This window comes from Ornithorhynchus anatinus, chromosome X1, assembly GCF_004115215.2.
Source record: "Ornithorhynchus anatinus isolate Pmale09 chromosome X1, mOrnAna1.pri.v4, whole genome shotgun sequence".
Classification (NCBI taxonomy): domain Eukaryota; kingdom Metazoa; phylum Chordata; class Mammalia; order Monotremata; family Ornithorhynchidae; genus Ornithorhynchus; species Ornithorhynchus anatinus.
In genome coordinates this window covers 69040995-69067614 of record NC_041749.1, presented here as the reverse complement: position 1 = coordinate 69067614, position 26620 = coordinate 69040995, and the positions used below count along the sequence as shown (strand labels likewise).

At 42.2% G+C, this 26620-nt stretch overlaps 1 long non-coding RNA gene across 1 annotated transcript in view; it reads right to left on the bottom strand.

Annotated features, from left to right (window-relative positions):
* Positions 1-26620, bottom strand: part of LOC120638015 — a 39390-nt gene continuing 12770 nt past the window's right edge. The window contains exons 2-3 of the long non-coding RNA XR_005659465.1: positions 6549-6625; positions 1-494 (exon numbers count right to left, since the gene is read on the bottom strand). This is a non-coding gene — a long non-coding RNA (uncharacterized LOC120638015). The remainder of the gene's footprint in view (positions 495-6548; positions 6626-26620) is intronic.

The window sequence follows — 26620 nt, the reverse complement described above, 5'->3', positions numbered from 1 at the left end:
TTTTATAAACTGCAGGATGATCCTTTTTCCAAGGCTTGTTTGTTTTCTGCTGCCAGTCTTTCAAAATACCTCCTCCTATGTCCTTCTCCTTGATTTGAAAGGTACAATTCTTTGCAATGGTTTCATCAATCTCCATTCCCTGCAACCCCCGCTGTTTGTAGAAGACAGAGAAAGCAAGCAGAACATCACCTTTAATTAGCAGAAGACAGTGTCTACCCGATATGCACACACGGTGGCTTAGAAACCTGGAACAGCAAAATGTAAAGCCAAAACTGGTTCAGGAAAAAGGACTAGGAAATGGAAAAGAAGAATAATTATCCCGCTTTAACCTAATGGTGCTAATCTACATTGCCCATTATCGTCTGAAGTGTCCTGCTTCTTCAAGCGTGCAGTCTGGAGAGCTAGTTCTTGCCCCAGCAGTGTTTCCACATAAAGGACCAACTCTCCATCCATCATAATAATTGCTTTGTCATAATTTTCTGCCCTTCTTGGCTCTGCAATAAAAAAGAGAGAAAAGACATTTACAGTAATCAGGATTTGTACCCAAATTTCCTCAGTGTATTTTATGCCAGAAGAAATCTGTATTTCTGCCCTATTTATTTCATGTATGTAGCCTGGGATAATATATAATTCATAGGGTAGTGTATGGACTTAATTCTCCTGTTCTACTTGGAAACAGCTAGCTGTTTCATTCTTGTCCCATTTTCAATCAATCAGTGGTATTTATTGAGTGCTTACTGTATACAGAGCACTGTATTAAGTACTTGGGAAAGTACAGCGCAGTAGACTTGGTAGATACTATCAATCTCTGTCCACAAGGAGCTTGTAGTCTACAGGGGAAGATGGATATTAAAATGAATTGGAGAAATAGTAGAGTATCAGGATATGCACCTAAGTGCTGTGGGTCTGGGGTGCATATCATAGTGCTGAAGCATGGATAGAGCACAGACTTGGGAGTCAGAGGTCGTGGGTTCTAATCCCGGCTCTGCCACTGTCAGCTGTATGACTTTGGGCAAGCCACTTAACTTCTCTATGCCTCAGTTACCTCATCTCTAAAATGTTGACTATGGCTGTGAACCCCATGCTGGAAAACCTGATTACCTTGTATCTACCCCAGTGCTTAGAACAGTGCTTGGCACATAGTAAGCACTTAACAAATACCATTATTATTATTATTATTATCATTATTATTATGGTTATTACACGGCTAGGTGCATAGTTGACACAGAGGGAGGACGGATAAGGGAAATGACAGTTTACTCAGAGAAGCCCCTCTTCCTCCTACCCCCAGCTCCCGGATTGTAAACTCCTTGAGTCCAGGGATCCTTTCTATTAACTCTATTGTATCAATTAAAGGTATTTATTTTCTGACAGTTTCCTAAGCATTTGAGAGAATAGGATACAACAGAGTTGGTAGACACATTCCCTGCCCTCAAGGAGCTTAAAAGCCAGAGGGAAAGACAGACAAAAAATAAATTACAGATCTGAATATGTGTTGTGGGGCTGAGGGTGGTGTGAATAATGGGTACAGATCCAAGTGCATAGGTGATACAGAAAGGAGAGTGAGTAGGGGAGATGAGTACTACTATAGTCTTTCAAGTGCTTAGTGTTGGGCATGGCAAAAGACTTAAATAAATACTGTTTATTGATTTACTCCTTATCATTGGCTTTAAAGTACTCAATCACCTTGCCCCCTCTTACCTCACCTCACTACTCTCCTACTACAACCCAGTCTGCACACTTCACTCTTCTAATGTGAACTTACTCACTGTACCTTGCTATCTCATAGCGGCCCTCTTGCCCACATCCTGCCTCTAGCCTGGAATGCCTTCCTTCTTCATATCCAACAGACAATTACTCTCCTCACCTTTAAAGCCTTATTGAAGGCACATCTCCTCCAAGAGACCTTCCCTGACTAAGTCCTCATTTCCTTTACTCCCACCCATTTATGTATTGCCCTGACCTGCTCCCTTTATTCACCACTCCCAGCCCCAAAGCACTTATGTACATAGTCATAATTTATTTATCTATATTAATATCTGTCTCGTCCTTTGGACTGTAAGCCTGCCGTGGGCAGGGAATGTGTCTGTTATATTGTTGTGCTGTACTCTCCCAAGAGCTTAGCACAGTGCTCTGCACACAGTAAGTGCTCAATAAATACAACTGATTGATTGATAGGAATGGAAGGGAGAGGAGGGCAATTAGTCAAGGTAGAACTATGAAATCTAATGTTTAGAAGTTTTGCCAGAGAGGGTTGATGTTTCTCAAATTTATATTCCCAGAAGCATTCATTCATTCAATCGTATTTATTGAGCGCTTACTATGAGCAGAGCACTGTACTAAGCGCTTGGAGTGTACAGTTTAGCAACAGATAGAGACAATCCCTGCCCAATAATGGGCTCACAGTCTAGGCCTCAGGGAGCGAGAGGGCCCTGGACTCAAGACTCAGAGAGCTTCACATTCTTTCAGGTTCCAGGCTAAGCAGTGCCATGCAGTCGATGGAGCCTAGGCCTGGGAGTCAGAAGGCCATGGGTTCTAGTCCAGCCTCTGCCATCTGTCTGCTCTGTGACCTTGGGCAAGTCACCTCACTTCTCTGTGCCTCAGTTCCCTCATCTGTCAAATGGGGATTGAGACTCTGAGCCCAATGTGGGCCAAGGGCTGAGTGGAAAGAGCCTGGGCTTCGGAGTCAGAGGTTGTGGGTTCCAATCCCGGCTCTGCCACTTGTCAGTTGTGTGAATTTGGGCAAGTCACTTGACCTCTCAGTGCCTCAGTTACCTCATCTGTAAAATGGGGACCAAAAATGTTAACCTCATGTGGGACAACCTGACCACCCTGTATCTACCCCAGCACCTAGAACAGTGCTCAGCACACAGTAAGCACTTAACAAATACCAACACTATTATTATTGTTTATTATTATTCTCTAGGCCTCAGTTACTTCATCTGTAAAATGGGGAGTAAGACTGTGAGCCCCACGTGGGACAACCTGATGACTTTGTATCTACCCCAGTGCTTAGAACAGTGCTTGGCACATAGTAAGGGCTTAACAAATATCATTCTTATTATTATTATCCACCCCAGCACTTAGTACAGTGTCTGGCACAAAGTAAGTGCTTAACAAATACCATAATTATTATTATTGTTACAATGTTGAACAACTTACTCCTCCCAAATGACAGCAGACCCAAAGGAGAGAGAGGACAGTTCTGCATTAGACTGTAAGCCCGTTCTGAGCAGGGAATGCATCTCATATTGTTATATTGTACTCTCCCAAGTGCCTAGTACAGTGCTCTGCACTCAGTAAATGCCCAGAAAATACAAGTGACTGACCGACAGACTGTTAGCAGCTCTGGTCAGTTAGGAGGAGGTTGAAACCAGTTGAAGAACCTGACATTTTAGCAGCTGAGCCTTCGGGGTCGGCCTGGATGGGAGTCTGGGAGTTGGCCCCCCCCCAACCCCCAACTGTCACAAGCTCTTGGAGGGTGGGGAAATGTGTTGCTTCTTTATTCTCTACCTCCCAGGAGCCTCGTACGGGGAACCTCATTTTCAATTGAATTTCAGTCGTATTTACTGAGCGCTTACTGTGTACAAAGCACTGTACCAAGCACTTGGAAGAGTATACTAAAGCAATGAATAGACGTATTCCTGCCCACAGTGGGCTCACAGTCTAGAGGGGGAGACCAAAATTAATATAAATAAATAAATTACAGATATATACATTTTTCTATTGATGATATATATTGATATTTCTATTGATGATGATATAGCTTCCACTGCTTTTTCTTCACTCCCTCCCCTGCCTCCCTGAGAAACAAGCAAAAGGGAGGGAGACAATCTACCCAGAGAATTGCAAGCAAATGGGGCATTTGTACTGGGGGTCATACTTACGGAGTGACTGGTCAAAATTATTGGCTAAAATAAGGTTTTTTTTAAAAAAAATCTGTCTTTCATTTTTATTTTTTAAATATTTGTTAAAGCATTACCTCAAGCTCTGAGAATGCTCAGAATTGCATATTTGGACTTTAAATATCTGAACATTCTCAGACTCTGCAACATTTCTGGGGCACTGACAGATCTGTGCTCCCATTCCTTAGAATTTTGGATCTTTGGCAAGGGTGCCTTTTGGATAAATGATACCTGGTTATAATGCAAAGTACCCAATGGGAGTTGAGTTCCACCCTGACTTTAGGTCTTGGGGTAAAGAAGATATGAGAACTGAAAGAGAAGGAACCAGTTAGCAGTAGTGTGAAGCTGACATTGGCTCCTAGGAATATTTACAATGCCTGTCCTAAATATCAGATCAAGATCAAGTAAATAATTCAGTAACATTTATGTACTAAGGCCTGTGGAGATCCATGGACAGTAATTCAGATAGCATCCCTGGCCCATACAGGGCTTGGTATATAAAATGTGTGTGTGTGAGGGCGGCGAGAAGTGGAGGAGACTGTCAAGGAGAAGAAATTAAAAAAGCAACAAGTTAGCAAAACAGAGTAAAGGGAGCAGTGGGGATTAATAGAAAGAGCATGGGCCTGGGAGTGAAAGGACCTGGATTCTAAATCCTGATCTTACCACTTGCCTGCTTGTGTGACCTTGGACAAGTCACTTAACTTCTCTGGGCCTCAGTTTCCTCATCTATAAGATGGGAATTCGATACCTGTTCTCCCTCCTACTTAGTCCATGAGCCCTACTGTGGGGCAAGGACTGTGTCCAACCTAACTTGTATCTACCCCAGCATTTAGTACTGTGTTTGACACATACTGAGAGCTTAACAAATACCATAATTATTTTCATTATATGTATATAAAAAACAACAGAAAAATGACAGTAGGTTAGGAGGCAGTGTGGGGTTAATGGAAAGAGCATGGGACTGGAAGTCAGGAAACCCAGGTTCTAAGCCCAGCTCTCTTACTGGCCTACTGTGTGATCTTGGGGAGTCACTTAACCTCTCTGGGCCTCAATTTTCTCATCTTAAAATGAGGACAGGATATCTGTTCTCCCCACCTCCTAGACTGCAAGCCCCATGTGGGGCAGGGTTTGTTGCCTGTTCTGACTTTGTCTCCCAGCATAATAATAATAAGGACTTAATAAATACCAAATTCATTATTATTAGCTCCTCATTGCCCTAGTTGGGGACAACTTCATCAAACTGTCAAATACCTTCCCAAGTGCCATTGTTGGACAGGAGTGGGGAGGCTCCCCTGGCCATCTAATGGCCTCCTCCAAGGACCCTGGAGCCTTGGTGTCATGATGAAGATGCAAGATTTTCAGCCCCACATTAATGGCCAAAATTGTACGATATTACAGGAATCATAGACTCTGATATTAGGTACCTCTGAGCTCCTGTGTCCTCTTAAAAACGCCTTGGGCATTTCTGTCTAAATGGTATTTCTCACTTGTAATACAGGATCTCTGACAGTACCAATCCAAATCAAATTGTAATTTGGTAAGATCCCTTGAGTCAGCCTGATCCAAGGAATCGCCCCATATTTTTCTTCTGTTATGGTACCTACCTGCCTTGAGGAGATTACTTTTCTGGCATTGGTTTTAGTCCCATGGCTTAGATGTGAAAATGAGAGGGCTTTAGGGAGAGACCTCTTGGAACGATTTCAGCCGTATTTCTCTTTCTTAGACTGCTGGATGGACCACTCAAGTTAGAAGGCCTAAAAGCACTTCAGGAACATCAGAGAAGCAGAGTTTTTGTGGCATCGGTCCCCTTTTAGGATGGCTTCCAAATTGTTTGCCTCAATATCCATAGCTGGTTGTCAGCCACATTCATTTAATGGATTCTTTGTCCTTTACCCTACAAAATAGACCTCTTGAACATAGTCTTTTCTTCTTATTTTGTTTGTACATTGCTGGATATAGAAATCTCTGTTCCATGTTCCTTTTCAGAAGTGCTCTCCATTGCTGACTGAGGCTCGAGCTAACATTAAAATGGCCATTTTCCTGGAATTCAACTAGGACCATAGGAAGGCTTCTAGGAGGTGATAGTGCACATGAGCAGGGCCAGTAGTGCAAGCAGAGTTGGGGAGAAAGGTAGAAGGGAGAGTAGGAAGGAATGAGTGTGAGAGACGAAGATAGAGTCAAACAGTCGAGACCTATAGACAGACAGACTCTCTCTCTCGCCCAAGCTCTATCCCTACACCAATACCATCCTTGGTACAGGACATAGTAAGAGCAAATGAAGCAGGTAAAACTAAGAGGCAAGAATTGGCAGTTGCCAGATCCTGCCTCCCACCCTCCCCTTCTGCTAATATGGTCCCCGTCATTATTTCTGCTGCTGCCATGGACAGTCCAGTGAAGTCTCTGCTGCAGCTGCCTTTTGCCCAGCCCGTAGAGGTTGACGGAGGAGGAAAGTTCAGGAAACAGTAGTAGTCTACAGCAGTGGCAGTGAGGACCATGGTGGTAGCAGGGGATGGGGCAGGAAGCTATGTGGGCTGCAGTGTCTCTGCTCCTATATTTCAGCTCAGCTGCCTTAGTCTGCCCCATGCTGGCATCACACGGTTCCCAATCCTGTCACCACAGAGTCTTTGATGTCACCTTGGCTACCTTTTAAAGCAGAACTCTTGGGGTCCTTCTGTCTTCTGAAGGCAGGGACAGGGATCCAGTGTTCAGGAGAGTCCTGCCTAAGAGGAAACATCTGGTTATGTTAGCTAATTTATAACTGTAACAGCTAGTATTTAGGAAACACTTAATTTGAATCCATTAATGATCCTCCATTAAAAAGAGGGAAAGTAAAAGCATCTAATGAAAACAAAGCTGTTTAGGAACCTTTCTTCAGATCTAAATTTAAAGAAGCTGGACTCCATTGCTTACTTAATTAAATTTGTTATAGTCCCCTTTGAGATATTTAAGTACATTATGTTCACACTTTTGCATTTTCCTTCTGTGGTAAATGAGCAGCAAATACAGTGCAACTGCCAACTTACTGTGTGTGACAGTGATATTTACAGAGTACAATTGACTTCCAGATCCTTGTTTCCAGATAAGATCATTTTGCCTCAGACATATGATGCTTCCCACCGCTATCCACTCTTCAGTTTGTTTCTGATCCTGTCATGATTTACCTCAGTCTTGCAGGATGCCCTATTTAAGGAAGACTCAAAGTCCACTGGTTTGGGACCACTTGTGGGTCTGTTTCGTGCAGTACTATACCTGTATTACAATATTGCTGTGATCCCTAGGCCCTGAACGAAATCAGGGGTGACCTATCAGAAATCAGGCAGTGGACTGCAACATTATGGAATACATTCTTTGCATTTAGTATTCATGGAGGTTTGTCTCAAATCTGAGTTTCTGTTGCAAGCAGGTGCTTATGATTTCTGAATCCACTAATATGGTGATTAGAAGAAAGAAATGAGAATGACCAGGAGAGGAGATATTTATGGTTGTGAGCACAGTCAATGCAAACATTATGGGCCCAATAAAATTTTTGCAAGCCATTTTCTGGGAGCTGTATGCAACACCAGTGAAACCACTGCAAATCTCTTCCTTTCCAAGTTCCTACTGAATGCATGGAGGACTTGACATTCCAAGTTGGAACACCATTCACAGATTCTAAATGGAAGGCAACCATCATTTGAGAGTGGAGAGTTACCAAGTTCAGCCACCTAGTTACTGATTGAATTAGTTATGGAATGTATTATGTGCATACTGAGCACTGTGATGATGATGATGATGGCATTTAAGTGCTTACTATGTGCAAAGCACTGTTCTAAGAGCTGGGGAGGATACAAGGTGATCAGGTTGTCCCACGGGGGGCTCACAGTCTTAATGCCCATTTTACAGTTGAGGTAACTGAGGGACAGAGAAGTTAAGTGACTTGCCCAAAGTCACACAGCTGACAAGCGGTGGAGCCGGGATTTGAACCCAAGACCTCTGACTCCCCAGCCCGTGCTCTTTCCACTGAGCCATGCTGTGCTAAACACAGGGGCAAATACAAAATAAATGGTTCAGACATGGTGCTTGTTGTACATAAGGCTCATAATGAGAAATAAATTATAGACATTAAGTTACAGGCAATGGGAAGATATAAAAATACAAGAATCAACAACTACAGACATAGATGTGTAGCTGAACAGTCCGTGGTAGGGAAGTGTTGATGTTCTTCCAAGCACTATGCCACAGTCCTTAGTCACCAAGGAGAGTGATAACTCAAGCCAATATCTACTTCACATAAGAGTCTTGGGAAAAATCAGCTCTACAAATTTAACATCAGCCAATTTAAGCCTCAGTCCTCCTTCTGCCTGAGAAAAAGCATGACCCTGCTTGCCCACAGAACCCCTGTTCCTTCCCCTGGCTAGATGCCGCTTCTGAGATATAACACATTGCTTATTAGCTGACTTTTCCAGTTGAAGGAGCTCCCCTTGAGCCCCTCACCATAGCATGGTTTCTCTCCTGTCAATGAGGCACTCACAAAGACTAATATTTTTCTGTTAAAAAAAATCATAATGGTGGTATTTTATTTTTTCATGATATTTCTTAGGTGTTTACTATGTGCCAGGCACTGTATTAAACACTGTAGCAGATATAAGATAATCAGGTTGAACAAAGTCCATGTCCTGCATGGGGCTCACAGTCTTAATCCCCATTTTACAGATGCGGTAACTGAGGCACAGAGAAGTTAAATGACTTTACCAAGGTCACACAGCAGACAAATAGTGGAGTCGGGATTAGAACGAAGATCCTTTTGACTCCCAGGCCTGTGCTCCTTTTGACTCCCAGGCCTGTGCTCTATCCACTAGCCCATGCTCCTTCTTGATTAAGTTCTTACTATGTGCCAACACTGTGCTAAGCACTGGGCTAGATACAATACAATCAGATCAGACATGGTCTGATCTGTAAAATGTGAAAATTCATTCATTCAATAGTATTTATTGAGCACTTACTATGTACAGAGCACTGTACTAAGAGCCTGGAATATATAATTCAGCTACAGATAGAGACAATCCCTACCCAATAACGGGATCACAGTCTAAATGAGGGAGAAATGTAACCAGATAGCAGCTATTCTCATCTCTTCATTCTTCAGCCTGGGTTCAGCTTGAGCATGAAAAAGCCATGGATTTCTCCAGAACTCTTAAGGTAGTGAGTCTTGAACCAATTTTATCATGGTCAATGGGGAGCTACAATTTATATTTGCAATGCAATGTCTGATGGTAAAACGAATGATTGATAGCCTGGGCATTATCTTCTTTGCTGTTCCTAAGAGTTTATGCTATTTTAAGAATGAATTAAGGATAGTTCTACAACAATCCCTCACTCTTCTCTTTGGTGCAAGGACATAGGGGACTGAGAAACTGCTGAAGATTAAAAAGGGGATCATCATTTCCCCTTGTTCAAAATTTTTTGTGGGTTGGTTACATCTGATGAGACTATTAAAAGTTGCTATTTGAGTTATGATTCTGGATTAAGAGGTTTTAGTTTTTAATTTGAGTAAATAATGGAAAAATCAATGTCACCTACTCCTAGAGAATGCACATAAACAACCTAAATTAGCTCCATGGTGCCTGTGGATGTTTTAATTGAGAGGCCAATTTTGAACAGTGCTAATGGTAGTGCTCTAGTGGAGTCCGAACCCTGACCAGAATCATGCTAGTGACTGGTATGAGAATATGTGCAGAAATGAGACATATCATTTAGTATTCACTGAATGATACTTGACATAATGAGAGAAATAGCAATAGATGGATGTGGCATGGATTCTAAATTGTGAGAGGCACAAGATACAAAAAAGGGATGGCAAAGGACATCAGCTGGTGGCAAAAAGTGCTTTGAAGGGTGACAACAGAAATACAACTGTTATTTTCACTTGGAACTCTGTCAGCAACAGAGTATAACCCAGGGGATGCCATGAAGCCAATCTGACTCTATGGACAACAATCCTTCTATTTGGCAAATTCCTCAAAGATTGGCTATCTTTGAGCCACTTTATCAAGGTGACTACACTCTTTCCCAACTGTACTAAGCTTCAGTTTTGGCCCAGAGAGGTGAGGCTGGGGGAGAAGGCAGGATGGGAATCCTGCGACATCCGGGTCAGTGGCTCCAAGTGGTGTGTCTTGCATTTCCTGGGGAATTCTCGAGTCCTCTTTTGCATAGTGCACCCACACACCCTGGCTCCGGAGCTACTTCTCTTGCCTTTCCCATCTCTGGGGGCTGGGGACAGAGCCTGACTCCATTTTAGGACAAGCAGCAGCAAGTGTGGCTCAGCCCACCTCCACCCAGTTGCATCCAAGCAGCTTCCCCTTCCTTTGCAACCTCCCACAATTTCTGCTTTTGCTATGGAAAAGGCATGAGACTGGTAGTCATGAGACCTGGAAAACAGAGTGCCTAATTATCCTTTTACCAGAGTTTCTGCTTCTACTATGCAAAGAACTGCTAGGCACCCTGAAAGTTTCTGCTTCCCAATTTTTCCCACCTCTGCACTGGCATGGGGGACTTAATGGGTAGACTTTACTACCAATCAGATTACGGAGAGTACTCATCAGTTAGTTTTGCCCACAAATCAGATCCTACCTGGGGGAAACAATCAGGGGGGGACAGGTAAGAGTGTTTTAACTGATGGAGTCCAGAAGACAACGGTCAGCCGGAAGCTATTGTTTGTTGTGGGGATTGTACATTATCAGGCTGCTAACCTACTATTACCATGTTATTATAATCACTCATCCTATCCCACCTGGATTGCTGCATCGACCTTCTTGCTGACCTTCCAGCCTCCTGACTCTCCCCACTCCGGTCCATACTTCACTCTGCTGCCTGGATAAATTTTCTACAAAAACATTCAGGACATGTCACCCCCGCCCCCTTCCTCCAAAAACCCCGGTGGTTGTCCACCACCTCCGCATCAAACAAAAACTCCTCACCATTGGTTTTAAAGTATTCCATCACCTTACCCCTTCCTACCTCACCTCGTTCCTCTCCTACTACAACCCAAACCACATACTTCACTCTTCTAATGCTAACCTTCTCACTGTGCCTCAATCTCATCTATCTCACTGCCGACTCCTCACCCATATCTTGCCTCTAGCCTGGAATGCACTCCCTCCTCAAATCTGACAGACAATTATGTTCCATTCCTTCAAAGCCTTATTGGAGGCACATCTCCTCCAAGAGGCTTTCCCTGACTAAGCCCCCCTTTCCTCTTATCTCACTCCCTTCCCTGACTTGCTCCCTTGGTTCTTCCCCCCCAACCCAGCCCCACAGCACTTATGTGCATATCTGTAATTTATTCAAATTAATGTCTGTGTCCCCCCCTTCTAGACTGTATGCTCGTTGTGGGCAGGGAATGTGTCTGTTTATTGTTGCATGGTACTCTCCCAAGTGCTCAGTACAGTGCTCTGCATAGAGTGCTCAATAAATACAAGTGAATGAAGGAAGGAAGGAAGGAAGGCAACATGGAAGGTCATTTTCCAATTCCGTGTTGGTTTGGTGGAACCCAAGGCCTTCACAACCCTGAGGCAATTATTGGAATGTCTAGGTTCCAGATTGGCTTTAGCCACTATGGACCACAGGCCTGAGAGTTCTAGGCTGGCTAGCTGCAGATTCTGGTTTGGGTGACCTCATGGAGCTGGGTTTGTTCTGGACCCTTGTAGGGCTCCTGTGAGTTGGAGGGAGAGGAGACTGACATTTCTCCTAAACTCAAGTAAAACTCTCAGAAGCTTTTCAGTCTTGTGAGGTCCCCCAAATGGGAGTCACCTGACTTAAATAAGATGGCCTGGATAAAGTCCACGATGCATTCCAGGATGACCCATATCTCTGTGGTGGTTCCAAGGCACCCCAAAATCACCTCAGGATTCTAAACATCCTCTGGTATTGGAATCGTGTATCTTAAAACTGCAAAGATGGTGCTGTTGTACATATTTGGACATTCCCTTCTCCATGGGTAGGCTAAGGAAGACCCAAGGATATGCATGGGGAAGCAGCGTGGCTCAGTGGAAAGAGCCTGGGCTTTGGAGTCAGAGGTCATGGGTTTGACTCCTGGCTCTGCCACTTGTCAGCTGTGTGACTGTGGGCAAGTCACTTAACTTCTCTGTGCCTCAGTTACCTCCTCTGTAAAATGGGGATTAACTGTGAGCCTCATGTGGGACATCCTGATTACCCTGTATCTCCCCCAGCACTTAGAACAGTGCTCTGCACATAGTAAGCACTTAACAAATACCAACATTATGGACTGCTAAAACATGAATGTGTATGCTTTTTCTAGCTCAGATTTTATTGCTGAGTGATGAAACAGGTTCCTTCTATCACCACCATCATCAACATCGTCATTAGTGGTATTTATTGAGCACCCATTGTGAGCATGACATCACTTGGATAAACATAAAAAAAAGAAAAGACACAATCCCTACTCTTAGGGGGCTTAGAATGCTATGGGGGAGACAAGCTAACGAATTGCTAAATAGATGCTATACAGTGGGTAAATGGAAGAGTGGTTGTAGATGTAATTAACACAAGTGAGTAACTACCTTACCAAATGAATAACATCCTCCTAAAATTTGACCTATACCTCACCCAAGTAGGATGGGAGGGTGAAACAGACAGAAGTAGGAGAATACCAGTTGGGGCTCTGCCATGGGTGGTGAAGCTTTGGTTTTTGTTTTTTTTTGTTGTTGTATTTAGTAAGCGCTTATTATTTACCAGGTAAGTACTGGGGTAGAGACACAGTCCATGTCTCACATGGGGCTCACAGACTTAAAACCTCATTTCTAGATGAGATAACTGAGGCAAAGAGAAGACAAGTGACTTGCCCAAGGTCACACAGCAGACAAGTAACAGAGTTGGGATTAGGACCCAGGTCATTTGGTTTTTGATCCCAGGTAAGAGGGAGTCATTTGCAGGAGAGCCTTGAAGCCAATGGCCAGTGGTCTTTGTTTTGTCCAAGAAGAAATGGGTAGCCTTTGGGGATATAAGAGGAGAGAGTGATGTGGGGCAAGTGTCTCATAAAAGATAATTTACAGCTGTATGTAGCATAGACTGAAAATGAGAAAGAATAGAGGTAGGAAGTCCTGTATTGCTGTTAAAGAAGTACAGCTAGGAGCTGATGAGAGCTCAAACCCTGTCAGTGATAGTAAGAGTGATGGGAAGGATGAATCCTTGCTATTTTTGACCATGAGTTCATTGTGGGCAGTGACTGTTTCTATCAACTCTGTTGTACTGTACTCTCCCAAGTGCTTAGTACAGTGCTCTGCCCACAGTAAACACTCAATAAATACAATTGATTGATTGATTTCCAGAGGAAGAACCAGTAGGATTTAGAGACTGAGTGAATGTGGGAAGAAATTTACTAGAGCAGTAGAGTTGTGGAGGGTTCTAAAATTGATGGTGCTACATCAAAGCCTAACTGGGTAATGTGGATGAGATTTCACAATCTCTTACAAGGGGTCAAAGACACTCACCCTATGCAGTACCACGGGAGTTACAGTCTCACAGAGTAAAACAGGATGAACGTTCCACACTATTTTTTCTCTAAATTTACAGCTAAAAATGGAACAAGGCTATAATCTTTCAAGCATTCATCCTTATTATTTATCACTACCAGGAAACATTAGCAAATAAAACAGAAATGCATACATGGGTAGTGAAACGTTGTAATAATGAATATTGTATCTGAACCGAGGAATTCTGAAATTACAAAGAGTTCCATCCCGTGCTGTGAGTCCTGAGTGACTGCCCACCACCTCCACACCCTGAAACAGGCTCAATGCTAAGGTCAGATGCTGAGCACATCTGATAAAGCGATTAGGGCTAATAGTACTACTAATTATAATGGTGGTATCTGTTAAGCACTTATTATGTTCCAGGCACTTTACTAAGTGCTGGGATCCATGCAAACAAATTAGGTTGGACACAGTCCCTGCCCCACACGGGGCTCACAGTCTTAATCCTTGTTTGGCAGATGAGGTAACTGAGGCACAGAGAAGTGAAGTGACTTGCCAAGGTCACACAGCAGACAAGTGGTGGAGTCTGGATTAGAACCCAGATCTTTCTGACTCCCAGGTTAATGCTCTATCCATTAAGCCATGCTGCTTCTCTATACATTTTGCATTTGTGAATACCTCGGGTCTTTTATAGCAGACTCAAATTATTTTGCACCTGGAAGATATTTAAGAGGAAATTGGAAAAGGGGGCTTTTTTGCAAAGCATACTTCTCCATCTATCATCCATCCCAGCCTTATGTTAAGGGGTGAGTTATTTATGTAGAAAAGCCGTTATATTAAATATTAAATAACCTAACAGCACCAAATATTTAATCCCCCAATTTAAATTGACAGGAGAGTGGCTCACACAGTATCCCCTCCAAACCAAGACAGCATCATTTCTCATATATATTGATAAGCACAAGAATCCATAAAATCATAGGCTCTGTAGCCTTCTATTTATGAGGGGCTATCTAAAACTCATTCATTGTAGGTAATATCAGTAAGTCAATTCAGTTTAGTTTGATAGCTCATAACTTTTCAGAGTGTTGTATTTACTGAGGCATAGACTATCCTTTCTTCAAGTGTGCTTGAGAAAATTACTTGTAAGACTATTTCTTTTCAAGGTATAATCAAGTGCTTTAGAATGAACTCCATAAAGGCAAATTCAAAACAGCATTAGACTTTAGTAGTAATATCAAAAAATATTGCTTTAATAATGCTCTGAAAGTTGCACAGAATAGCTCTACTTCTTTCCTTATTCTAGTAATCTAGCCAGAGAACTTCTCAAGGTATGTTTGTACTGACAGGAAGCAGGACCTGATTCATAGGGTGACACAAGCCTTTAAATTAAGATGAGAGAATCAAAATCAATATCTTCTAAATGTACCTGCTTCTGGGAAAGAGGCACTGTATCCAAAGTTGCTGGTACTGAAGGACCCAATTGTGCTCACATGCCCCCAGTTCTTATCAAAGAAATCTGTCTTTTAATTCCAACATCTTTCTTCATCACCAGCTCCAGATATGTGGATTTATCCAAGAACAATAGCATCTCCAGCATGAAATTACATAATCCTATTAACAGCCAAACCTCAAGAATGGCCAACAGAGTCAGAGTTAGCCATGAATTAGCTATTTGGTTTGAAGCTATTTGATCTGGCTGGAAACACTGCCCTAGATGTCTACCATGATGAAATTGTGTCCTGAGGCAGAATTAATGAGACAAAAGTCATGCCGGGATCAGAATCACGTTCCTCTTGTTTGTCCTGAAAGGTTGAACTGCAGCCTACCTAATCGTGTTCTTGGGGGCATGAAAAGACCTAAAAATGTGCCATGTATACATTAGGACTCTTTCTGTGATGCCTAGAGGCTGGGGCTCTTTAATTTGCTCCTCCCTTCAAATGATCTGCACAAAGATAAAGGTAGAAAACATCTGTGAGCCTGAGAAGGACTTGGGATCTGGTAGCAGATGGTTCCAGAAATTGTTTCTTTCCTGGCCAAGAAATTTGGAATTCAGGTGAACAGAAAGGTATGGAAGCAATAGCAGGTGGTGATATGGATTCTGGGGGGAAAGGTACAGGGAATGGGTTAAGGAGAACAGTGAACTTCTGGCTCCCGCAAGGAGGTAGTAGGAAGTGATGATGATGATGTTGGTATTTGTTAAGCGCTTACTATGTGCCGAGCATTGTTCTAAGTGGGTGGGTGGGTGGGTGGGGGGCCAGTTCTTTGAAAGATCTGTGAGCTACTCTTCAAAAACCTGGCTGCTCTCTAGCAGATAGTCTCAAATGCCAGCTAGAGTATGAACATTGTGCCTTTGGAACACCATCTGCTGAACATTCCCTGGATGGGCCAGCTGATTGACTTTGAGTGATTTGGAAGTTATTTATGTTTTAGTTTCTAACTTCAGGCTCCAAAATCAATTTATCTGGCAGGGAATCATTTACTCACTTCCCTGAGAGGTGGGTTTGTGAGTTTTTTTCCTGATTACTCTGATGGGTAAGGCCACATCAAGACAATCTACCCAACACCCCTACTCGACTAAGTGATTGAGACTACAGAATAATAAAAGATGGCTGAGCTGTAAAATGACATAATGCCAGACACTGGCATCCAGAAAAGGTCATTCATTACAAATTACATGTTGGCTGGAGAGTTTCCAATCTTCAAATACTCTCTCTTTTTAACTCCAAGAAGGTATTGGCTACAGCTGAGATGTCAGTTTGGGGGTGAAGCCCAACAGCTGCCCATGCCATTGCATGCCAAGGGAGCATTAAAAGAAGAATGAAAAGAACCGACCATGGTGTATTTCTCCAAAATGGAATTTGGACAGTGCCCAAATTGACAGTCCCTTGAGTGGCAACACATCCTTGTTCTTCTGTTCTAATGTGTTCCTGAAGATGGTCAGTGACCTTTATCCTCATGTAAAGAAAGAGGCGAGTGCACCAAAGAGTTCATTAGTTCTTCCCTTTATTGCCCTGGTTAGTCCTCAAAATTATTCCATTAGGCATTAGTGGAGAAGGATCTGCCTTAGCATGGGAGAGCCCAAGAGGTATTTTATCTGGGGAGGTCTGGACTGGGACCTCCTCATTTCAATCTGTGGGGTTAACCTGAGTTGTTTTGGAATCCCTAAGACAACACCTGCTCTTGCCCTTGATTTATTCCTTCCTACTTGCCATGTTGCTACTTTGGCTGTTGTTCTCTGCATTTGGACTAGAGATGGTATTAATATTTTAGTACCAGTCTTTTATCTCTTAACATATATGGTATGAAGGAGACAGCAATAAATAACTAAGAGAAACCAATGGGTCTTGGGCTTCCTCAGAGGGTTTACTGAACATACAGAGAAATGGATTCAGTTAAACTTTGCTTGGTGGAGTGGCAAATAAAATGTGGGAAAGAAATAGAGAGGTGCACAGAACTGTCATGTTTCTGCTGGAAATCTGTGGGTAAAGTGGTATATGTCTGTGCCTTGAAAGGACCTTGCAGGGAAACAAGGTTTTGATATAGAGTGAATGCAGAACAATTGGAACAAGAGCAGTTTGCCATATTGTTTTAAAGGTGAGCTGGACTGCATTTCAGATTTAAAACACTGTTAAAAGGTTTCTGATCCCAAATCAACAAAAAGAACAAAGGTATATTATAAAGAGGTGATGCATAAAGGAGAAATTTTTGACCTTCTGGCCCACTTCCACACCTGAGGCTTCAAACTGGCAAGTGTCTCAAATGTTTTCTCCAATATCGTGAACTCTGTCAAATCCCTCTTGCTCCCTGCTTCACCTGTCCTCTAGTGCTTAGTCCATGAGAGAACACTTATCTCCTCTGTCTCTGCTCTTCCTCCTCTTTTCCCATCCCCTCTTTCTAACCCCACAGTGCTGCTGAGTGGCATACAATTATGTGGCCTGGGTCCTGACCTTAGTGAGCTCCAGAGAGAGAGCACCTGTCTTATATTATCCCAGTAGTGAAAGAAGTGGGCCATTTGTTGTGCCTGTGACTTTTCATTTCCCCAGCCACTCACATTGTCATCATGCCATAGGATCAGCCAAACCCCCAACCTTGAAGATGTGACATAATGCTTAAAAAAGGGCATGAAGTGCTCCTTTCCCTTGAAAAAGTGCCATTTTAGAGGAGAACTTAAAGATAGCAAGCCTGCAATTTGTTGAATTTGAGTGGTCCATTGTGGCTCAGTGGAAAAAGCATGGGCTTGGGAGTCAGAGGTCATGGGTTCTAATCCTGGCTCCACCACTTGTCAGCTGTGGGATTTTGGGCAAGTCACTTATTGTCTGTGCCTCAGTTACCTCATCAGTAAAATGGGGATTAAGACTGCGAGCCCCATGTGGGACAACCTGATTACCTTGTATCCCCCCAGCACTTAGAACAGTGCTTGCTCTTAACAGCGCTTAACAAGTCTCATAATAATAATAATAATAATGTTAGTATTTGTTAAGCGCTTACTATGTGCCGAGCACTGTTCTAAGCGCTGGGGTAGACTCAGGGGAATCAGGTTGTCCCACGTGGGGCTCACAGTCTTAATCCCCATTTTACAGATGAGGTAACTGAGGCACAGAGAAGTTAAGTGACTTGCCCACAGTCACATAGATGCAAAGTGGCAGAGCTGGGATTCGAACTCATGACCTCTGACTCCAAAGCCCGTGCTCTTTCCACTGAGCCACGCTGCTTCTCTAATCTTTATTATTAAGAATTGGTGCAGAAGATTGGACTGTATGTTTCTTGAGGGTAGGGATCAATGCCTACTCTACTGTACTCTCCCAAGCACTTAGTACAGTGCTCTGAAAAGAGTAAGTGCTCAATAAATACCATTGTTTTTTTATGGTGTTTGTTGAGTGCTTACTATGTGTCAAACACTGTTCTAAGCACCTGGGTAGGTACATATTAATTAACAGTCCCTCTCCCTATGGGGCTCACAGTGTGAGTAGGAAGGAGAGCAAAAGAACTGAGGCACAGAAAAGTTAAGTGACTTGCTCAAGGTCATACAGCAAGCAATTGCCAGAGCTGGGATTAGAACCCAGGTCCTCTGACTCCTAGGCCTGTGCTCTTTCCATTAGGCCATGGTGCTTCTCACTGATTGATTTGATTGAGAAGAATAGCTCACATGCCAATGCTTTCAATGCACAGTGTGACTGTGTCCTCTCCCTGGGGGAAGGGAGAAACACTGGGAGGTTGGTATTGGGAGAAAGAGGTATTTAAACCTGAGACAAAACAGAGCTCAGTGCTTTGGATTTAAAGGAGTGGGGGGAGTCTAGTGGGAAGGAAGACTTATCTATTCACTGAATCAGAGTCCATGATAAGCTACCACTGCTGCTGATTAATGGCATCTGTTTCCAGTAGTCTGCATCAATACCAAATGAAGGATTTGGCAAAGTGCTAATTCAGGTGTTGGTGACCGCCTCCCTGAGGCAGAGGTTGACTTACCATCCTGAACTCAGGGCTTGACAGGTTAATGGAAGAGCTCATGTGTGACCATGTTTAGAATTAAACTACAGCTGGAACTTGGATGCTGTCCCATTTAGCCAGTGATAAGATCTGGGGCTTCCAATTATATTTTTGGTATTGGAAAACTAACAACAAATACTTAGGTCCATAGCTAAAGAACTAAACATCTTTCTCCATAGTAGGTGTGAGACCACATTCTGGTCTCGCAGTCCGGCGTTGGATTCTGAATTGTCAGTAAGAAATTTGTTCCTTTCAGAGGTCATGGTGTGGTCCTGTCTCTTTGTATGACTTTCTTTGAATTTTGAGTGCTGAGAAAGCTATGTAGAAATAAAATTGACTGAAGCTTGAACCATCCATTTTATCCGTTGCTCTCTATTCTCATAGGTCTAGTAAGCTGCAGGTGCATCAACGTCTTTAGATATTTAACAGTTCTTATTGCACTAATTCCAACTGCATAGCGGAAGTCAAAACTCTGAAGATGAGACTATGTGTCTGAACTATGTGTTTGAGAGGCAGAGAATAGGTAGGATCTTACTGAGTTCCTGGGGAGAGCCTCCACTGGATGTTTTGGAGCTGACCTATGAGTTTTGTGAATGCTGCTGAAAAGGCCTTTTTCTTCAGTAAAAAGTTTAATTTGGAAGATTGCAGATTGCAGTCTGAGAATTTGTTCGGATCATTCTATCAGGCAAAAAGAAAAAATAAAAGGAGATGAGCCCAGTAACTTCACTGGCATGACTGTCTGCATTCTAATAAAAACCTGGAAGTTAGGGACTTCTACTGAGAGCTGGAAAAATAATAGTTCAAGCATGAGAGACAGCAAAGGAAATAACTCCTTTAATCAACTGACTTTTAAAAGCCCAGACAATCTTTCAGTCTATACTATACATGCTGGCAGGTTGTCTCATTTTACTACAAGAAAGGTTCCTCTGCAGTATTAAAGGGTTCCGGCCTACAGTTGTCACCAGCAGGTGATAGTATATCAAGGGCTCCTGAAATATCATTTGGTTGGCTGCTTAAGTGATTAAAATATTGATTTGTTCCAAATGCCCCAATATTTTTAGGTCTGCAGTGTTAACTCTGAGAGAACAGTGAAGATTTTGATTTTTTTCTGTTTTAATGGTGAATACTATATTTAGTTTTTATTGATCAGGAAAAATTGATGGCCAATACAAATGAATCCTACAATATGGCCACACTATGTTCCTTAGCAATGTAGATGTATTGTGAATAATTTATCATGGATATACCTCATAGACTTTCCCATAGACTTACCCATAGACTTACATGAAAATTTTTAGGTTCATTTCCAGAATTACCCAGAAATTATGATGCGCCTCAAATCCCCAACCCCTTGTTTTCCCCCTCTCTTGTTTCTAGAGGCCTTCTCTCTGTACCCCTGAACTTGGGTCTCTCCTCCACTATCTCCCCAGTCCATGCTCCATCTGAGCATTAGCTCAAGATACAGAAGAGTTCTGTTCCTTGAAAATGTGGCTAGAAGTTGCCTTTTTGTACATGAGTCTCTGAAAAATTACGAATATTTTTCCCCCTTAACTCTATTCAGGATTCCGGGACTCTGGCTGGAACTCAGAACTTGCTGGGAGAGATTGGTGTTCTGGTACTCCTGAAATGTTACAGAACATTGACATTTTCCAAATTTAGGTAGTGGTTACTCAATGAAACTGAAACACATATTTCAATCCTCTATGTTTAGCATCTATCCTAAATCTTGGGGGCCTGAGCTCCTCTCCTTTTGACATAATTTGGAAAATCAGACTTGGGATAGGCGGACCTAAAGGTTAAAAATACATACAGATGAAAATTAGAGAGTTATGGCCGAAAGGGGACAGATCTTCATTACTTTTAACGTATTGACAGGTTCTTTTGAATTCTTGGTGATAATTATTCTATTGCACTAATACAAAATGCCTGGCCAAGCTAATATCTACAGTGCCTGTTCCCTGTGCTTCTCCATGCACTTCCACATGAAAAGAAATGTGGAAGAGTGATTTAGAAAGAAAATGATGATGGAGAACTTTATCTTTGATTAGACAATTCCCTTTCTTGCTCCCTCTTGAACCTATCACTCTATAGTGCTTCCAGCTACTCAGAGAAAACTTAACATTTCTTAATTTGTGCTTTTGATAAACTGCATGGATTTTATTCCAAACAACCTCATTTTCCATGATCTATGGGACTGATATGAAGGCAGAACATAGGAAGTTCAGGTAACCTCATGTTACTGTCCCAATGCAGATTTAGACTGGCCAATTAATCATAGACTGAAATAAGAATAAAATAAGAATCTTTGTGGGCTGGGGGTTGGTTGTTGTATTCAGCTTAAATTTATAAATTAATTTCCAAGATGAGGTGGCATTCTGAAATTAGTTGATTAATTTTCAAATGATTCCTAATTGACTTCACATCAGGAGATCAGAAACTAACTCTACCTAAATCTGGCAAGATTTAAGGCAGGCGTATTAAAAATATATATATCTATACCACCTACAAAACACATTTAGTGTATTTTTCCCCATAACTTTTCTAGCATTCTTGAAACTATACTTGATTATTCCATTTTTCTGCCTATATGAAGTAGTGTGGTCTAATGGAAAGAGTATGAGCCTGGGAGTTAGAGGACTTGGGTTCTAATCCTGACTCTATGATTTGTTGCTGTTTGACCTTTGGCAAGTCACTTAATTTCTCTGTGTCTCAGTTCTCCTGTTCTCCTTTCTGCTTACACTGTGTGCCCCATGAGGGACAGGGGCTGTGTCAAACCTAATGAACTTGTATCTAACTCAGCACTTGGAACATATAAACACTTAAATAATTTTTTAAAATATGAATCAATGTCATTTGAGTGCTTACTGTGTGCAGAATACTGTACTAAGTGCTTAATATATAAAGTGTGAAGGAATCTCACCACACTAGCATTATCTTTAAACCCAAAGGCAGTTGTATATATAGTACAAGAAAAATATTAAAGACTTTCTTAATTGTTATACATTGTCATAATATTTTCAGCTGCAGATAAATTCTAAATCAAATTTGTGTGTGTATGTGCCTGCTACCCTGAAAGGTCATATTAAATAAAATCAAAATTTGGAAAGCTGAATTGGGAGTGAGGAGTTTGTGGAGAGTGGGCATTATAAATATTGCAGTAGCAATATTTTTGAAAGCAAGAAATTGTTTAGGGTTGGGATTTGTCCATGAAAGTACTTCTGAGTCTTTATTGAAAAGAACAAACCCCTTTTTGGTGTGCTAAGAATGAAGTTCAATCATATAATTTTTGAAAGTGATGTAATATTAAAAATACAAGGCAATGTGACTTGATGCTTTAATTCCTATTGATGAGGTATTATTTTATTTTTATTTTTAACATAGGGCATCAGCAGACCATTAGACCTTTTACATTGACTTACTATCCTTAAACTGAAAGAACTTTTGTTCTGAGCCCATGAACTGTACTGTACTAGGCTTTCTTCCACTCTTAGACTTACTGCCTTCTTCCTTGCCACTCCTAAATATATGTGGTCACTTTAAGAAATACTGCTTCATGATTTTAACCTCCCACTCCCAAATCCTCATAATTTTGTCTTGAGAAATAACAGATGTCTGTTGAGTTCCACCTTCTTACTTCAGTAGTATGAGTAATATCATCCTGGAAGCTGCTCAATCAATCAGTGGTATTTATTGAGCACTTACTGTGTGCAGGGCACATTACTAAGCATAGGGAGAGCACAATACAGTAGAGTTGGCAAATATATGATCCCTGCTCACGAGGCTTAGATTCTCAATGGGGAAACAGGCATTAAAATAAATTACAGACAGGGGAAATAGCAAAGTATAAGAATATTTACATTAGTACTATGGGGCTGGGCGTGGGGTGAATATCAAGTGCTTAAGGGGTACAGTTCCAAGTACATAGGTAGTAGTAATAATTATTGTACTTGTTAAGCACTTACTATGTGCCAAGCACTCTACTAAGCACTGGGATAGATGCAAGTTAATGAGGTTGGACACAGTCCTTGTCCCATGTGGGACTCAGTCTAAGGGAGTATGATTTAATCCCCATCTAACTGAGGCCCAGAGAAGTTAAGGGACTTGACCCAAGTTCACACAGCAGGAAAGTATTAGAGCCGGGTTTAGAACCTAGGTTTTCTGACTACCAGGCCCGTGCTCTTTCCACTAAGCCACACTGCCTCACAGAAGGAGGGAAAGACTGTTGGATGAGATATGATTTAACAGAGTTTTGAGAGTGGGGCCACATGGCAAGAAAATTCCCTTCTGAATTTCCCTTTCAGTCAACTTCTCCTGACCATCATGAAGTAAACACATCAATGCAGGTATCAGTAAAAGGCATTAAATTGGGAGAGGGCTGAATTCTTTACATTGCAATCAGTAAAGAATTGAGTACCCATCCTGAATTAGATGGAGCACATTTTCTGTATGTGTTGCCATCTTCATTATATGGATTACAAATGATTTTTTTGAAATCCAACATAGATTTTTTAGCATAAAGTGTCATTACAAAGATAATAGGTGTGAATTCAGAGCCTGGGATTCAGGATATACTTAATTTATTTCACTACTCTGTCCTGGGAGTGCAATTGTATTTTGGTTTACTGGTATAATAATTAAAAAATAGAAGGAATGATCTGGGTTTGAAAAATGTAATTAAACCTGCCATATATTTGATCTCTGTGCAGAAATTCTGGTGTTTCCTGATTCGCAATGGCTTAGTAGAAGTTGTGAGTTTTTCAGAAAAGCAATTGGATAATTTTTATTTGGGACATTTATTTACTTGACATGGAAAAGCAGTTGCAGTGAGCAACTACTAGACCAGTATCAAATTAATCAATCAGTCAATCAATGGTATTTATTGAGTGCTTACTGTACTGTACCCCGTGCAGAGTACTGTATTGAAGGCTTTGGAAAGTACAATATAATAGAGTTAATAGACATGTTTTCTGCTCACAAGGAACTTACGATCTAGAGGAGGAGATGGACATAAAAATAAATTGCAGATAGGGGAAATGGCAGAGTATATGGATGTGTACATAAGTTTTATGTGCATAGGCATCACAGGAGGGAAAACAAGTAGGGGAAGTGAGGGTTTAAGGAAGGTGAGGGAGTGGTGGTCTGTTGGATGTGAAGGGGAGGGAGTTCCAGGTCAGAGGGGAGATGTAGGTAAGGGGTCAGTGGAGAGACAGTTGAGATCAAGGTAGGCATTAGAGGAGTGAAGTGTGGGGTTTGAGTTGTAGTAGATCAGTGAGGTAAGGTAAGTGGAACGGAGCTATTTAATTACACTTCTAGTTTTCAATCATGAGGCATACTTATTAAATTTTTCTCAGAAGTTTTCAAAGATGAAAAGGGGAATGTGTCAACATGGGTTAGATGCTGAATGATCAGTAGTAGAGACTTTTTTTTAATTTGAAGGATCCACATACACATAAATAGTAGATGGGATTGTATTTCTGCATGGTTTAGAGCACCTAAGCCACTATTGAGAAGGATCAGCTAACATCAAAACTGAATTGGAAATTTGAACTTCTAGTCTGAGTATTCGACCTCCTGGTACACAGTATGATATAGCACCAGAAAATTTAAATTTATTATTTAGATTGGGCAACAGTCAATTAATCAATTACTGGATTTAGTAAGTTAGTTTGCAGACTAACACACAGCCTTAGGTAACCATTAAATGGATGACAGAGTAAGCAAGTCAATTGATAATTTTTTTTAAATTGACAAAAGAAGAAGAAGCATGGCCTAGTGGTTAGAGCATGGGCCTGGAAATCAGAAAGACATGGTTTCTAATCCCAGCTCCACCACATGTTTGCTGTGTGACCTAGAGCAAGTAATTTAACTTTCCTGTGCTTCAGTTACCTCATCTGTAAAATGGAGATTAAGACTGTGAGCACCATGTGGTACCTGGACTGTGTCCAACCTAATTAGCTTTCATTCATTCAGTCCTATTTATTGAGCGCTTACTGGGTGCAGAGCACTGTACTAAGCACTTGGAAGTACAATTCAGCAATAGAGACAATCCCTGCCCACACTGGGCTTACAGTCTGGAAGGAGGAAAACAGACATCAAAACAAGTAAACAGGAATCAATATAAATAAATAGAATTATAGATATAAACATCAATACAAGTAAACAAGATTCAATATAAATGAATAGAAATATACATATACACATAAGTGCTGTGGGGTGAGGAGGTGGGAAGAGAAAAGGAAGCGAGTTGAGTTGACACTAAAGGGAGGGGGAGCTGAGGAAAAGGGGGGCTTAGTCTGGGGCGGCCTTTTGGAGGTGGTGAGCCTTCAGTAGGCTTTGAAGGGAGGAAGAGTGATTGGCAGATTTGAGGAGAAAGGGCATTCCAGGCCATAGGTAGGATGTGGGCCAGGGGTTGACAGCGGGACAAGCAAGATAAAGGCAAAGTGAGAAGATTAGCACCAGAGGAGCAGAGTGTGTGGGCTGGGATGTAGAAAGAGAGAAGGGAGGTGGGGGGGTAAGAAGGGGCAAGGTGATGGAGAGTTTTGAAGCCAATAATGAGGAGTTTTTCTTTGAATCAGGTTGATAGGCAACCACTGGAGATTTTTGAGGAGGAGGGTGACATGTCCTGAATGTTTCTTGGTGAAAGATAACCCAGGCAGCAGAGTGAAGAATGGACTGAAGTGGGGAGAGAAAGGAGTTTCGGGGGTCAGAAAGGAGGCTGATGCAGTAATCCAGTCGGTACAGGAAAGGTGATTGTGCTAACGTGGTAGCAGATTGGATGGAGAGGAAAGGGTGGATTTTGGTGATGTTGTGAAGGTGAGAGCAGCAGGATTAGGTGACAGATTGGATATGTGGGGTGAGTGAGAGAGTGGAGTCAAGGATGACACCAAGATTGTGGGCGTGTGAGACAGGAAAGATGGTCATGCCGTCCACAGTGATGGGAAAGTTAGGGAAAGCACAGGGTTTGGGAGGGAAGATAAGGAGCTCTGTCTTGGACGTGTTGAGTTTTAGCTGTCAGGAGGACATCCGAGTAGAGATGTCCTGAAGTCAGGAGGAGATGTGAGCCTGGAGGGAGGGAGAGAGAACAGGGGAGGAGATATAGATTTGGGTAGAGATGATAGTTGAAGCTGTGGGGGCGAATGAGTTTTCCAAGGGAGTGAGTGTAGATGGAGAATAGAAGGGGACCAAGAACTGAACCTTGAGGAATCCCTACAGTTAGGGGATGGGACGGGAAGGAGGAGCCTGTGAAGGAGACTGAGAATGAACGGCCAGAGAGATAAGAGGAGAACCAGGAGAGGACGGAGTCAGTGGAGTCAAGGTTGGTTAACGTATTGAGGAGAAAGGGATGGTTCACAGTGTCAAAGGCAGCTGAGAGGTCTAGGAGCATTAGGATGGAGTAGGAGTCATTGGCTTTCGCTAGAAGGAGATCATCTGGATTTGGAGTGGAGGAGGCAAAAGCCAGATTGGAGGGGGTCCAGGAGAGAGTTGGAGGACAGGAATTTGAGGCAGAAAGTATAGACGACTCGCTCCAGGAGTTTTGAAAGGAAGGGTAGGAGGGAGATGGGGCGATGATTGGAGGGGGCTGTGAGGTCAAGGGAGGGTTTTTTTTAGGATGGAGGAGGTGTGGGCGTGTTTGAAGGCAGTGCGGAAGAAGCCATTGGAGAGTGAACCGTTGAAGGTGGTAGTTAAGGAGGGAAGAGGCAAGAGTTTTTATAAGGTGCGAAGGAATGGAGTCCTATGTGCGTGTGGGGAGGATGG